Source organism: Rhinolophus sinicus, linkage group LG01 (assembly GCF_036562045.2).
Source record: "Rhinolophus sinicus isolate RSC01 linkage group LG01, ASM3656204v1, whole genome shotgun sequence".
NCBI classification, from domain to species: Eukaryota; Metazoa; Chordata; class Mammalia; order Chiroptera; family Rhinolophidae; genus Rhinolophus; species Rhinolophus sinicus.
Window position 1 is genome coordinate 32560835 of NC_133751.1, and position 14502 is coordinate 32575336.

The window sequence follows — 14502 nt, forward strand, 5'->3', positions numbered from 1 at the left end:
TTTCCAAACTACCCCCTTGGAAGTTGAAAAAAAAAATCCCCATCCCATTCAGCAAACACATACTGAATCCTATCAATTCAACCAATAGTGTTGCCAAGAAAAGGATCATTGGTAGATTTAAATAACTTTTAAATCTGTTTCAGTACTCTCCTTTCCCGTGGTAAGCAATAACTGGGAAATTCCTTAAATAAAAAATAAAATAAAATAAAATAAAGGAAAATATATAAACCCATTACTGAATAATAAAAATAGTTGAAGCCATAAATTTTGCTTTCAATACTGGTGGCAGGAAGCATCTTTAAAATGGTAAAGTGTTCACTGGTGAGACTACAGCAAGGGGACCCTAACGTCTTTAAGATGGTGGAGGGTTTCTTTGACCACAGTGTCGGCATCATGGAGGACAAGCTGGTGAAGGACCTCAGGACCTGCAAGAGGGAGACACAGAAGAAGTGGAACTGGGTGCGGAGCCTCCTGCGGATCATCAAGCCCTGCAGCCATGTGTTGAGCCTGTCCTTCTCCATCTGGTGAGACAAAGGCTCCTGGGAGGGGCACCCAGGGATACTGGCCCAGCACAATCAGCACCGCAAACCCTGCAAGGGTGGTGTCCCTTACAGCACTGATGTGAGTGGGGACGAAGTAAAAGCTCTGGCTTCTCTCACGACATCTAAGTGTGCAGCGGTCGACGTGCCATTTGGGGGTACCAAAGCTGGTGTTAGGATCAATCCTAAGAACTACCCGGATAAGGAGGTTTACCACGGTGCTGGCAAAAAAAAGGCTTTATCAGTCCTGGCATTGATGCGCCTGCCCCAGACATGAGCATGCACAAGTGGAACTTGTCCTGCATTCCTGAAACCTATGCTAGGGCAGTATGATATTAACATCCATGCTTGTGTCACTGCTAAGTCCAGTAGTTGGAGTGGAATCCACAGGAAGGTCTCTGCTACTGGCCGAAGAGTTTTTCCTGGGATTGAAAACTTCATCAGTGAAGTTTCTCACTTGAACATTTTAGAAATGACAGCAGAGTTTGGTGATAAAACATCTGTTTTTCAGGGATTTGGAAATATGGGCCTGTACTCTGTGAGACATTTGCATCATTTGGTAGTAAATGTGTTGATGTTGGTGAATATGATGGAAACATACAGAATCCAGATAGTATTGACCCAAAGGAACCAGAAGACTTAAAATTGCAAGATAGATCAATCCTGGGCTTCCCCAAGGCAAAACTTTATGAAGGGAACATTTTTGAGGCTGACTGTGACATACTGATCCCTGCTGCCAGCAAGAAGCAGCTCACCAAGTCCAGTACACCCAGAATCAAAGCCAAGATCACTGCTGAAGATGCCAGTGGACTAACAACTCCAGAAGCCAATACAATTTTCCTGGAGAGGAGCATCATGGTTATTCTAGATCTCTACTTGAATGTTAGAGGAGTGACAATATTTTACTTTGAATGGCTGAAGAAACTAAATCATGTCAGTTATGGCCGATTGACCTTAAAATATGAAAGGGATTCTAGCTACCACTTTTTCATGTCTGTTCAACAGAATTTGGAAAGCAAATTTGGAAAGCATGGTGGAACTACGTATACTTGTGCCCACAGCAGAGTTCGAAGACAGGATATCAGGGGCGTCTGAGAAAGACTTTTTACAGTCTGGCTTAGCTTACACTATGGAGCGCTAGGCCTGGCACGTCATCTTTCATGGCCATGACGTATACCCCAGGATTGGACCTGAGAACAGCTGCCTACATGAACATCATTGAGAAAGTCTTCCAGGTGTATAACTAAGCCAGTGAGACCTTCACACAGATGAACTGTAGCTGACTGCTTCACTACTCTCTTCATCTGCAGACCTATCACAAGTGTACGTGTACCCACAGAACATCTTTTTTTTTTTTTCCCATGACTTAATAGATAGTGGACACCATTCACACAAGTCAGTCCAAATCAATCCATTAAGAAAAAAGTAATCAAGGTTAGGGGAAGATGTCCAAGCTGATGATTGTGAAAGTGGAAATCACCTCTACCAGAAAGCCATTGGGGATTTTGCTGTTAGATAAAACGTCTCTCCTATCCAAATGGTCAGGCTGCCTTCTTCCCCAGTAATCAGAGCTGTGGCCCAGAAAACTGCTTGCTGTCAGATGCAGACTGTTTCATTCAGCTCTGGGCAAGCCTGAGATGTTCTGTAACTTTGACACATTTAAAAAGCAGGCAGGTGGCATTTTCATAAGGCAGCACAGTCTGCAGGTGAGTTATTGGTATTTTATATCAGCAAAAGAACTCAATTTTACAGACTGAAAACAAAAATGAGAGCTATTTATGCATTTTATCCTTTTAGAATAAGTACATGCTGCCATAATAAAATTGTCTTTAATCACTTACTAAACTTAACCTTGACTGAAGTAGAGAATGCCTGTAAACATCAAGAATGAAAAATACAGTATTTCTATAACAAAACAGTATCATTTATAGCTTATCAATGGCATATTGCAGTTTGGCAAAACAAAAAGCCCAGTGGAGAGTTAGCTTCATATATATCATTCAGGAACAAATGATGGAGGCTATTTTTGTTAAGACTGTTGGAATTTACTATCCACAATTATGTTATATTGTCCAAAGAATGCTGTAACCTCCTTATCATGTTAATTAATTGGTCGTCTCCTTTGAAAATCTATTGTGTTGACTGATTGGACAATAATTCTAATACAGTCCCAGAAAAAAACAACTTGGGCTCCCTCTCTGGAGTCTGGATGGAGTGTCTGAGCATCGCCAATGGATGACTCATCCTGACTTTGGGTGTGTTCTCTTTCAGAGGCCTCACATTCTACACACAGTACCCTTCACAGTGGCCTGAAAACCACCTGGGGTGAAGGGTTGTGTTTGGGAGTTATTTCACCAGGGCCTTCTAAACAGTAGTGTCCCAATAATGTGCTAGATATTATTTATGCAAAAATGAGCTTTTTATCTCTTTTATTTTTTTTAACAATAATATCCTTTCAGAAATTTCTAACTACTTTGTAACTGCATGACTTAGCCTGGTGATAAAAGCAGTTATTAAAAGATAGTCAATGGTATTGTAACAGCTAAATTCGATGACAGAGGGGTAGTGGATTGAGGGGGGATATCACTCTGTAAGGGGTGTAAATGTCTATGACATAGCTTTGTACACCTAAAACAAAACAAAGCAAAAAACAAACAAAAAAGGCTACCTTTTCCAAAAAAAATGTGTTCCTGCATCTAATTCTTATCTCTTTCCCTAATAGAACGTGTAACCCTTAAAGGCATAAACTAATAACTACTGTGTTGATCATTTTGCCTTCAGTATCAATCTAGTGCCTGGAATATAACTGGACTGAAAGTGTTAGAGAGGGAGATAGGAGACCTTCAGATTTAATACAGTCTGTGTAATGGAATTTGTGGAGACTTTTTAGCATATGTTACTTATTTGCTAAAATACCTACACGCTTAAAGAGACACAATGGCACTGATTATAATTATTATATCCTTATTTTTTGCTGGTCCTTCTTCACACTATGTGTGTACGCAAAACAAGTTTTTAGGCAGGTAGATTCCAATACTGGGCCAGATTTACTCTCAAGCAGAAAGATACCAAAACAACATAGAGCAACAGGCTCTACGAGACTTCATTCCTAACACAGGCTGGTATCTTTCATCCTTCTAGACTCCATTGGTTGATGACCTTTAAAAATAAATATTATATTATATTTTACTCCCCATTCATTTACTTCATTTGCAATTGTTTTCCCCAAACAATTCCAGGCTCTGCTTTGGGGGGAAAAAAGGTGCACTTTGTGATTTGCCAATAAATTCCTAGGGCTATTTTACATTCCCAAGGGTTTGGAAGAGTTCTGATAGGTAGTCCCCTGCTCTCTTTCCTCTTCCTTCCCCTTTCTCCTCTTCTTTCTCCTTATCTCTTTTTATCGTGAGGTTTGCTATCTGGGACCCCTCAGTGGTAGCAAAGGGACAACTCATTCACCAACAAATATTTTAATATATGAGGTCACAATCTTTTTGCATAACCCTGCTTATTTGGGAGGAATAAACACATTTTTCTGAACAGGCTTCATTTCTCTCTTCACTAACCTCTCTCTAATTCTCATCCATATTTTTACCATTTCTTGCAATATACCGTTTCATTATTCAATATAAGGTTCTTACCGTTTCAATAGTTTTTATGAAATCACATTGCTTAAGTATTATACCTAGTTCCCATTTCACTCTGTTTTCTGCCTGTGCCTAGTGTGACGTGCCTACTTATTTCTCAGACATATTTATTTGGAGAGTTCACTTCCACTTTGAATCATATATGACAAGAACGTAATTCCAAAATTAATTTCATTTTATCGTTAAAGTACAAAAAGACAAAGTGATAAAAGGTACATTTTGAGTAGTTAACTTACTTTGTTACCATGTAAAAAGATAAAACACTTTTTTTGTGTATCATGAGTTAAAAATACAAAACGATTTAATTCTTGACTTTATTGTATTTTAAAAATAAGAAAATTAGCATTTAGTTTATTTTATATGCAAATGAAATTTGTAGACAACCTTTTTGTATTGTTTTTAAAACCAAAAAAATGTTCTAGTTATGTTGTCCTTTGCACACAAAAGGAGTCAAGAACCCACGATCAACATGCAACTTGAAGTAATGTGTTCAAAGAAATGGTGATAGTTTTTCCCTGAGTATTAAATTCACTATAATAATGAAATTCTATTTTATGAACTCTAACTAGCATTTACTGAGCAGTAGGAACACAATTGAAATAGATACAAAATATGTAGATTCTAGTTCATGTGCTCATTCTACACATTTACTGTGGTTGATTTATTTTTTTGTGTTTAATTCCTAGTGTGTTCAGGCACTCATTTACTAAGGTGTAAACTGAGGAAAATACAACATTCTTAGACATAGCTTGTTATCCTTTGCCTAGAGCATTTGATTTATTCATCTCCAGTATGTGTCATATTCAAGGCATCTTACCTTGGTCTGTCAAGAACAATACAGAATCTGGTATTTTGCTCTACTTGCAAGCTAACAAGTTAGCGTGACAGTTTTATATATGCTGTCAGAAGACATGAGAGTCTTAGATCTAAGATAAAAGATTTTACTTTTCATAGCATAGTAAAAAACATGAGTTTCATGTTTGTATTGGTTCTCCTTGGCCCACGAATCCAACAAAGGCTTGGCCTAGATGAATACTGTACCCTCAGTAGGTTTGTATCACAGTTGAGAGACTCCGAGATTAAAATATTCCAGCCTTTTAAACAGTGTGCTAACAAACCTGGGCAACCCTTCCTGGAGGAAGACATTATCTTTATCATCCTGGCCTAGAAACAAATCTGTCTTCCGCCCTAGAGGGGGACATTATCTCTACCTTTCACAACCCTTTTCTCTACAAATGTCCTTGTAAACATAGTTCAGAATATAAATTGATTCAATTCCTGCAGAAATACCAAAAAAGCATTGTCTCCTAATAGAGTATTATAAAGATGTTTCCTGACATCAAAGAGTTCACAATATAATACATGTGCAAGGCATGTAAAAGTGAATATAAGCTAATAATCACTTATTTTTTCAAGTTTGTTGTAACTTTAAAGTTTGTGCTCTCTGTAAATGAAGACATCCTTAACATTTATGCACTCAAAGCTGTCTCTTCTTTTATAATCTCTTCCTTTAATTTTATTCTTAGAAGACTTTTCTCTATATTATAGAAAGAATTGAGAAACACTCATTTTGGTTCTAGAATTTGGTTTAGATTTAGAATAGCTATAAAAATATCCATATAATTGGTAAATGTCAATTGGAAGATAAATTGATTTAGGGAATAGAAACAAAAGCTGAGGGGACATCTGTTTCATTTGTAAAGACTTGTAGTTGTAATTAAAAATTAATGTCAATATGTGGGTGAATTTCAAAATTACGGTAACTTAATGAGTCATTCTCCAATGCATAATGAACTCTGGAAAAGGTAACATAAAAACTTATAAGAATTTGTATCAAATAAGTTAAGTAATATCTATAAAACTAATTGAATGGGAAAAGAACTCCTTTTATTATATCTTAATTAAACATTAAATCATGTCTTAATTAAGTAGCTGCTCAAAACAAAGGAAAATTATCCATGCATATGGCTTTCAAAAATTTTTAAAGACATGGATTCTTTACACTTTTGATTTAAAGGGGGGGGGGTAAATAAAATAATGAAAACGTAAAATAATAATTTAGATTTGCCTACTTTTATTGTTTTAATATCTGCTTCAGTATAACATTTGGCTTATATCCTTAATTCAGTTATCCAAAAACACATAATAGGCTTCTTCAGTACCAGACAGATACATTATTTTTATTAACATCTAATGCCACATCCATATACCAGAATTTGAACTTAACTGAAAAATAAGAGAAATATATTCATAAAGAACATTGATGCAAATCAATATGGATTAAAATATAAAAACTATTCCAAGAAGCCACAAAATGACTTCTAATACTCATTAAGTATACATTTTAAAACACTTCCATTCAGTATAATAAAAAAAATAATAAATAAAAAGATAAAAGCATGTTACTTTGGAAAAAGTCAGAAATATTTCTAAACAGGTAGTTTCTATTTAGTATTTTTATTTACTCTTTATTTTGGAAAAGTTCAAATATACACAAAATTTGAGAGGCTAGTTTAATAAATCCCCATTTATCCATCAATAACAATATAGTGTTATCTATGTACATACTTACTTCACTCCTGATTTGTTTTATAATAAATCTCACATATCATTTCATTTTAGCCATAAATATTTCATGAGTATAGTTTTAATATTTTAATGGAAACGTTTTCAAATTATAAAAGTTTAAAAAAAGAGAAACAGGAGTAAATGCAATTGAAGTTAAAAACCAAGTATTCTTTAAAGTTATATTAAAACCATTAATCAGACAACATATCTATAAACACATTGGGTTATTCATTGCAGTATATACAAATAAATATTTGCCAAACTCACAACCTTAAAGAATTTCCAATTTATTTAGAGAAATAAAACCCAGACTAATTGATAATATAATAGCTTTAACTAGTGGTCTGGACTTCTTACTCAATGTTAAAATTAAAGCAATCCATAATTAATTGAAATTATATATAACAAATTTGTGATTTCAAAAGAAGACACATGGTTTGATCAATATTAAGGAGTGGGGATGGGAAATATACTACGAGGTAGCTGTGATAATGTATCACTGATTTTTTTTTGAACCACTGCCTGTATTTCCATAAGTATTACTTATTAAATTCATCTGAATTTATATTTAACTTAGTTTCCTCCACTGTTCTATCATGTTTCCCTCATTCTCATAGAGAGCTCTACTGGTAGCATGCTCTCAATAAATCACACAAGAATTCTCATCTAAAAATCTGCTTTTAGAGACCCTGACCTAAGAATTAATACAAGGAGAGGACCAGAAAATAGATATTAAGGATAGAATTCTGGAGTTGTAGCATTCTCCAGGTAATTGGCAATGAGTAATCTATCACTGTATACTGCAATACTTCCTCACTAGGAGAGATATTGGTAATATCTGCCACATGGTAGTACTGTAATTATTAGAATGTATACCTGCATGAAACTGAAAAGATTCTTTCTAAAACTTTGAGTATATAGAGTTGGCCAATGTGCCCTTGTTAAAAAATACCCACCCCTATCTTGAAGACTGTAGAACACTCAATTGAGTAAAGTGCCTCACAAGTCAATGCTGACTTCCTCAGGAATTACCCCATCTTTCACCCTGTCAAATAGAACAATCGTAGGGTCACATGTCAGCCTGGCCTGACTGGGGAGAGACAAAGCACCCTAAAAAAGATGAAAGATTATACGCCAAAGGAGCTGCAAGCTGTGGTTGACATGCACCTGAACAGCCTTTTGTTGACAAGTTGATTAAATCATCCCATCTACCTAGCTAGGAAAATTATTGATCCTGCTAAGGATTTGCATATATTTCAGATGTGCAACTATCTACTTAATTGTTTGGTAGCTCATTCTTATTTTGCAGGAAACCTCTCCACCTACATACCCTACAAGGAAATGTTTCTAAAGGGCTCTGTCCAGTCCTTCCCACCAATTGTAGCCATTTCAGGAGAGACCTAATCAGAAGCTAGCCAATAAAAACATGAAAAAATTAAAACAGTAGGAAAATACAGGGGAGTTAAACCTGTAGGTCAAGAAGAGGAAAGCCCCTGTGGCAGCTGGATGGCAGGCACTTTGCCTTACAGAGAGGTGGGTTCTAAAGAAATGAGTCTTTTTCACAGAAAGGAGTGGCTGCTCTGGGTCCCTCAAAAATACTGCTCATATTTACATCTGTACAGTATGCATGTGGTGCTACCAACTTTAGTTTGTTCGTTTAGAAAGACTTTATTTTTAGAGAAGTTTTATGTTCATAGCAAAATTGAGAGGAAGATACAAATAATTCCCACACACCCCACCCCCACCCCATCCCACCCCATAGCTTCTCCCAATATCAATATTCTGCACCAGAGTGGTACATTGTTAAAACAGATAAACCTACACTGACACATCATTATCGCCCAAAGTCCATAGTTTCTATTGCAGTTCATTCTTGGTGTTGTACATTCTATGGGTTTGGACAAATGTATAATGAAATATAACCACCATTACAGTATCAAACATAATAGTTTCAGTACCCTGAAACTTATCTGGCTCTGCCTATTCATCCCTCTCTCATTCCTAAACCCTGGCAACCATTGATCTTTTTACTATCTCCATAGTTTTGCCTTTTCTTAACATACCCTGTAGTCGGAATCATATAGTACATGCCTTTTTAGCTTGGCTTACTTCATTTATTAATTTGTATTTAAGGTTCTTCCATGTCTTTTCATAGCTTGATAGCTCATTGTTTTTCAGTGCTGAATAATATTCCATTATCTGGATGCACTAAATTTCATTTGACAATTCACCTATTGAAGGACATTTTGATTACTTCCAAATTTGGGCAATGACGAACAAAACTGTTATAAACATCTGTATACTGGTTTTTGTGTGGACATAAGTTTTCAGTTCATTTGGGTAATTACCAAAGAGCTTGATTGCTAGATTATATGCTAAGAATATGTTCTGTTTTGTAAGGAACTGTCAAATTGTCTTCCAAAGTGACTATATCGTTTTGGATTCCCATCACAAATGAATGATTGCTTCACATCATTGTCTGCATTTGCAGTTGTCAGTGTTCTGTATTTTGGCCTTTCTAATAGGTGTGTGGTGGTATCTCATTGTTGTTTTAATTTTCATTTCCCTGCTCATGCATGATACGCAGCATCTTTTCATATGCTTATTTGTCATCTATATATCTTCTTCAGGGAAGTATCTGTTAAGGTCTGTGGCCCACTTTTTTAACCAGGTTGATTTCTTATTTTTGAGTTTTAAGAGTTCTTTGTATATTTTGGATAACGGTCCTATATCAGATGTATTTTTATAAATATTTTCTCTTATTATGTGGCTTATCTTCATTCTCTTGGCAATGTCTTTTAGAGCAGAATTTTTTATTTTTTTTATTTTAGTGAAGTCCAGGTTATCATTACTTTCTTTCATGGATTGTAACTGTGTCATATCCAAAAAGTCATCAACAATTCAAGTCATGTATATTTTTTCCTTGGTGTACAAGTTTTAATTTTGAAATTTAAGCAATACTACTTGCAATATGTCAAGTGTAAGAATGTTTTATGGTTACCCTATTTTTAATTGGATGCATTTTACTTTTTACTAGAAAGAATAAGAAATTTAGAATGTCTATGATGCGTTAGTATCTAAATATATCGAAATTTCACTGTGTCATTTACAGGCAGTCAACTTATCTGGTAAGTTTTGTCTTGTAAAAAGTTTTAAAGGAAAGCACTCTAAATAGAGACAAATACTTTTTTCTTGAAAATGTTTGGGGAGAATAGAGACAAATTCACTTGAAAATATTTTTATTTAACAGTTTGCTCTGACCGTACAAAATACTTCGTCATCTATAAAGTGACACTTTATTAAAAATGTTAAGATCTGTAGAGAAGATAGATTAAAAGTATCAACCATTTAAAACATATTTATCCAAATATACATCTTTGAAGAATATTGCTGACAATTATATGAAAACAATTAAAAATAATAAGGCATTGTTGAAAAAAATTATATTCCTTTAGAAACACCTGCCCCATAATATTAGAGACAAAACATTTGAGACACTGATTAAAGTAAATAAAATATACCAAAAATAATTACTCTACTTATTCAAAATATTAATGTTAAGTTAATCAATATACAGAAGTGTGTATTTGTATGAGTTCGTATGAGTTTACCTTCAAGATATAAGGACATATTTTATTGTTATCTTTTAGAAATAAATTTAGTTTTGAAATGAACAAATTTGCACCCCCAATAATATAATGAAACCAATGTGTTTTTGATAAATCAATATTTACATATTATACAATTTAAATTGCTAATTCTTTTTTTACTAGCAAAATTATCCCAGTATGGGTGATATATTGTGATATTGTATAGTCTCCATACTCATAGAAGGCCAGTGGTACCATCTGAAATTTCTATTCTTTAGCAGCATTTGCTGTCATTTTCTTTCTATTAAAAATGGACTTTTAAAAAAAGACACAGCTAAGTGTGGTATCTGAGTTCTCAAAAGTTCCTCCAGTCTGTGTTGTCTCATTTTATCAACATAATTTACTATTTTGTATAATATCCATAGTTATACCTAGGAATTTTACTTGCCTCAAGTCTTTGTGTCTACCCAGGTTTGATGAGCCAACCTCAGAATGTAGTGTGTTATATTACTTTATCCAAATTAGTTGAGTTACTCAACTAATATTTTGTCATTGATGAAGTTAATCAAAACACAGGTATTACTAGTTAGTCAGTTCTCTCCTTACTAAGTTATGCACTAAACAGGAAGATCAACAGCAGAGTTAAAGGGACTTGCATTCCATTTTCCATGTAAATGCAAACTTCTGGCTGTGCACAAGAAAGATGAAATCATCTGGTAGCATGTTGAATCACTGCATAAACTTCTCCATTCTTATGAACTTCCTTTCTCATCATAACCAAATTAGGCACAAAAGAAATAGAGAAAACACTGATCATCTCTAGTTCCAAATCAGCTTTCACAGTTACCAGATTTCTCCAACTTTGTACTAATCAAATTTATAGTATCATACAAACAATTAGTAGACAATCATCAATATTTTTATTAAAATATTTCTTATTGATCACCAAGGAGGTATTGTATTATCTTTGATTTACCTTACACAACTATTGGTTTTAGCAAATCCAGAAGTTCCAAGTTTAACGTGATTAAATAAAAGCCATGACAGCTGTAGGAAGGTTGTTTCCAATTCAGTTATACAGTAATATCTCGGTTTTCGAATGTCTCCATTGACGAACATTTCGGTTTACAAACACCGTAAACCCGGAAGTAAATGTTCCTGTTTTCTAACACGCCTCAGAAGTCGAAAATGTCACGGGACTTCTGCTGAGTGCAAGATCCTAAGACCTAGCTGTTGGCTGTTTTCGAACGTTTCAGAACTCCACTGGTCTACCAGAATGGATTACGTTTGAAAACCGAGGTACACTGTAATAACCATACTAATGATACCTTCTGATACTGCGATGATCACACTACATTTTTCACAATGAAATCTATCTTACAAATTTAAAAAGCAAAAAGGAAGAACCTTCCTCCCTTTTTCCCTCTGGCAACCATCAAAATGTTCTCTGTATCTATCAGTTTGTTTCTTTTCTTTCTTTCTTTCTCTCTCTCTCTCTCTCTCTCTTTCTCTCTCTCTCTCTCTCTCTCTCTCTGTCTCTCTCTCTCTCTCTTTCTTTTCTTTAGATTCCACATACAACTGAAATCATATGGCATCTGTCTTTCTCTGTCTGACTTACTCCACTCAGCACAACACTAGGTCCATCCAAGTTGCTGTCTAGGGCAAGATCTTATTCCTCTTTATGGCTGAGTAATATTCCATTGTATATGTATGTAACACCTCTTCTTTAACCATTCATCCATTAATGGATGCCCAGGTTGCTTCCATATCTTGGCTTTTGTAAATAATGCTGCAATGAACCATATGGATGCATATTTCCCTTTAAAGTAGTGTTTTGAGTTTCTTTGGATAAATATCCAGAAGTGGAATTACTGGGTCTTTCTTTGTTTTAAACTCTACTTTGTCTGGAATAAGTTGCTACCCCAGCTTTTTGTTCGTTTGTTTGTTTGTTTCCATTTCCATTAAATATCTTTTTTCATCCCTTTACTTTCAGTCTGTGTGTGTCTTTCAATCTGAAGTGAGACCTTTGTAGGCAGCATATATGAAGGTCTTGCTTTCTTATATATTCATCCACCTTTTGTCTTTTGATTGGAGCATTTATTCCATTTACATTTAAAGTAATTATTATTAGATATGTAGTTATTCCCATTTTATTATTCATATTTTTATCATTTTTTTGGTTATTCTTCTTCTTAAAGAAGTCCCTTGAACATTTCTTGTAATACTGGTTTAGTGGTGATGAATTCCTTTAGCTTTTTTTGTCTGGGTAGCTCTTTATCTGTCCTTTTATTCTAAACGATAGTTTTGCTGGGTAGAATAATCTTGGTTGTAGGTCCTCACTTTTCACCACATTGAATATTTCCTGCCAATCCCTTCTGGTCTGCAGAGTTTCTGTTGAGAAATCAGCTGACAGTCTTATGGGAGCACACTTATACATATTCTCTTGTTGCTTTTAAGATTCTTTCTTTGTCTTTAATCTTTGGCATTTTAATTATGATGTGTCTTTGTGTGGATCTCTTTGGGTTCATCTTGTTGGGGAATCTCTTGGGCTTATATGTCTATTTCCTTCATGAATTTAGGAGATTTTCTGTCATTATTTCTCAAATTGGTTTTCAATTCCTTGCTATCTCTCTTCACTTTCTGGTAGGTCTATCCCAAGTGTTGGTACGCTTCATGTCTTAGAGACTTTAATAATTCTCATTTTTGTAAATTATTTTTTTTCTTTTTGCTATTTTTGTTGGATTTTTTCTACTACATTTTCTTCCAATTTGCTGATTCAATTATCTGCTTCATCTAATCTACCATTGATCCTCTCTAATGTATTTTTTATTTCAGTTATTGTATTTTTTATTTCTGACATACCTTTTTTATGTTTTCTATTTTCATTTTTATGTTTCCCGTCTCTTTGTTGAAGTTCTCACTGAGATCATGTAGCATGTTTATCACCAGTGTTTTGAATTCTGCCTGTGGTACAGTGCTTGTCTCCATTTTCTTTACTTCTTTTTCTGGAGCTTTGTTCTCTTTTTTTTCTTCTTCTTCTTCTTTTTTTATTGGGGTGAAAATTGTTAGTAAAATTACATAGATTTCAGGTGTACAATTCTGTATTACATCACCTATAAATCTCATTGTATGTTCACCACCCAGAGTCAGTTCTCCTTCAATCACCATTTATTTGATCCCCCTTATGCTCATCTACCACCCCACACTCCCCTTACCCTCTGGTAACCACTAAACTATTGTCTGTGTCTATGAGTTTTTGTTTCTCATTTGTTTGTCTTGTTCTTTTGTTGTTTTTGGTTTATATACCACATATCAGTGAAATCATATGGTTCTCTGCTTTTTCTGTCTGATTTATTTCGCTTAGCATTATACTCTCAATATCCATCCATGTTGTCACAAATGTTCTTATATCATCTTTTCTTACCGCCGAATAGTACTCCATTGTGTATATATACCACAACTTCTTTATCCATGCATCTATCGCAGGACATTTTGTTTGTTTCCATGTCTTGGCCAATGTAAACAAAGCTGCAATGAACACTGGAGCACATGTGTCTTTATGTATAAATGTTTTCAGATTTTTTGGGTAGATACCCAAGAGAGGGATTGCTGGGTCATATGGTAATTCTATTCGTAATTTTTTCAGGAACCTCCATACTGCCTTCCATAATGGCTGCATAGGTCTGCATTCTCACCAACAGTGTATGAGGGTTCCTTTTTCTCCAAAGCCTCTCCAACACTTGTTACTATGTCTTGTTGATGATAGCCATTCTGACTGGGGTGAGGTGATATCTCATTGTGGTTTTAATTTGCATTTCTCTGATGATTAGTGATGTTGAGCATTTTTTCATATGTCTATCTGCCATTTGTATGTCCTCTTTGGAGAAATGTTCCTTAAGGTTGTTTGCCCATTGTTCAATTGGGTTGTTTGTTTTTTTGTTGTTGGGTTTCATGAGTTCTTGTATAGTTTGTGTATTAACCCCTTATCGGAGGCACTATTTGCAAAAGTCTTCTCCCATTCAGTTGGTTGCCTCTTTATTTTGTTGATGGTTTATTTTGCTGTGCAGAAGCTTTTAAGTTTCATATACTCCCATTCGTTTATTTTAGCTTTTACTTCCATTGCCTTTGGAGTCAAATTCATAAATGTTCTCTGAACCCAAG

General features: G+C 34.8%; 1 pseudogene; it reads left to right on the plus strand.

Moving 5' to 3' along the window:
• Positions 1–303: 303 nt before the first annotated feature.
• On the plus strand, positions 304–1786 carry LOC109459963 (glutamate dehydrogenase 1, mitochondrial; annotated as a pseudogene).
• The last annotated feature ends 12716 nt before the right edge of the window (positions 1787–14502 follow it).